We start from the raw sequence: 2554 nt of genomic DNA, 5'->3' as shown, positions 1-2554 counted from the left end.
ATTGTACATTTAACAGAACTGTGAAAGGAAGGCAGAAGCTGAGGTGCCATTTCATAATAAAGAATACTAAAGTGTGAGTCTGGATTGGATACAGGCTCAGTTGAAGAATTGTCCCCCCACCCCCCACCCTCCACCCCAATGTGGGAGAGCTAAGTGTTTGATTCCTACCCAGTAACTTTCATGTGAAACTATGAGTGCTGTGAACAAAAAAGATGATTTCTGTCCACAACTAACTCTGAAAAAGAACCAGAGTTCTTAAGTGAGCATTCATCTTGCCAGGGCAAAGGACACATGCTTCCTGCTTCAGAGTAACATCAACTGGAACCCAATAACTAGTATAAAAACACTCCTGCTGGGGCTTCACAGAAAGCATCAGATTGTCTGGACAGTATCACCCAAACCATGGATATCAGATCAAATCGAACCATATTTATCAAAACTATGAATGACAAAATTACCAAAGAAGAACGGAAGAGGGACTTGTAGTTTCTGTCTTTTTTTAAAATTCAGTTTGACCATGTGGTTTATATTGTGACTTTCAAGCAGTGAAGATGAGCAGACAGGCCATTGTTCTGTTTAAAGAACTGGGCTCACCCACAAATACCTTGAGACAGTTACAAGAATGTCCATCTTATGGCAAACCAATGCAAATCAAGTATGCAAAACAGATTCCGATCGACTATCTCAAATGTGTGGCACTTTCTCTGACAAGGAAATTGAAAAGGCCAAACTGTGGAATAGACGGCAACAGCCACAACCCAAAACTTGACATGGAATAGCAAATTCAGCCAACACGCAAGGAAATGCCACTCCAAGTGTCAGGTCCCCGATTTCCCTCCAAACTCTATTTCATTCCTGAATGATTTACCAGAAGATACAAATGAGATGATGTCATCCATGCCATTTAATTCATTTCCTGGTTTTAAGGAAGTCAGGTTGGTACCTGGAAAGCATGGCCTTGGTTTTGTTGAATTTGAAAATGATGGGCAGGCGGGAGCTATCAGGGAAGCTTTATAAGAATTTAAGATCACACCATCCTATGCAATGATCACCTACGCCAAGGAATCATATCTGAGGTAGTCTTTTTAAAAGGATATGGTTTTATTTATAATGTTTGCTTGGACAACTTTTAGTCAGGCCATTTTTATAACTGGAATCTGAGGGGATAGTGACATTAAACCTTTGTGGACCTAAATAATTAATCTTTGTTAACCTTATTGAGCTGTGAGATATGAAGGCCTTAATTTTGTACAAAAACCTTTTATTTGCATTCCAAAAATGTTTTGTTTTATTAGCCTTTAGTCTATTATTAAAGCTTTTCTACTCTAGATCGCACAAAACACTCCTGCCAGTGGTTGGGTGGGGTGCTACAATACCAACCACCTGTCAGTCAGTGAAGCCTGGCATGTGAAGAGTTAAGAACAAATACTGAAGATGATGTGTTCAACATCCGCATGCATTGGAGTTTGGGTGATTCTGATTGAATGGTCAGTTACCCTTCTCTTACCTGTCCACTGCCCAGAGTTGATTGACCTAGCCTGTTGGAAAATTTATGAGGGGTGGGGTTTGAAACACTGTGACACTTGCAAAATGTGCCTTGGGGTGGGGAATGATGAAGCCAGATAATAAGGCAGGATGTGAGGGCTAGTATGAGGAGAATTGCATGGACAAGAAAGTCACAGCACAACAATTCAGCCTCAGAAATAGTGTCTGAATCTTCAACACACTGTTAAAATCATCCACTGTATAACTGATTTGAAACCTGTGTATTTTCTGTAGAGACAGGTAAATTGAAAAGCATATGAAAACATGGAACACAAAAAAACTCTCTGTTTGCCAATTCCCTGTGGGAAACAGAACTGGGAAAAGAGTGCATGTGAACAAATTCTCTACGCTCATACTTTAAGGAGTCTGGGAGGCCAGGGTTCCTGGGGAAGAGGCTCCATCTATGTTCATGGGTTCAAAAGGTGTCCCACTCATTTTCTCCTAAGTAACAGTTATTCCCCATGATGTCCCTCCCCACCCCCCTGCCACCTCCGCCTGTAACAATACCAATTTTAAGGTGCTACTAGCAAGCACGTGGTTGCTACTATATACTCTTGAATGTCAACAGCTTGAAGTCTGTCTGCAATTAAGAGAATCAGATCCTATTGTCTGTTCCACCCTAAGTAGGGCCCACTCCCTTCTGATAAGACTCAGAGATTATTCCTCTGGAGAAGAGCTCAAAGACACCTAAGGTCAAGCCAGCTCAGAGATCACCAAGTTTAGGCTGCCATCTTGACTCACTCCTAACTCATCCTCCTCATGTTAAGTGCATGTCTCTAATTACAACCCTTCCTGTTATGTATGTGCTTACCATGGCTTGTATGCCCAAGATTATATAAAGCTGTAAGAGAATACATTACTCCCTCATTTTGGTTCCAGTCTTCATGGAAGAGGTGAGCCCTTGTATGCCTTGTCTTATGTCTCTTTAATTTATCCCTCAATTATACAACCACTCCTTGGTACCCATCCAGGTGAGGGCTGGATCCCACAATTCCTCTATATTAAGCCT

At 41.4% G+C, this 2554-nt stretch overlaps 1 pseudogene; it reads left to right on the top strand.

The window, feature by feature from the left end:
- The first annotated feature begins 402 nt into the window (after nt 1–402).
- LOC101656099 lies at nt 403–1080 on the top strand (annotated as a pseudogene).
- The last annotated feature ends 1474 nt before the right edge of the window (nt 1081–2554 follow it).

Source organism: Echinops telfairi, unplaced genomic scaffold, assembly GCF_000313985.2.
Source record: "Echinops telfairi isolate 266 unplaced genomic scaffold, ASM31398v2 ScPeMD7_2186;HRSCAF=2738, whole genome shotgun sequence".
NCBI classification, from domain to species: domain Eukaryota; kingdom Metazoa; phylum Chordata; class Mammalia; order Afrosoricida; family Tenrecidae; genus Echinops; species Echinops telfairi.
The sequence above is the reverse complement of the archived record's forward strand: the minus strand, read 5'-3'. Positions and strand labels throughout refer to the sequence as shown.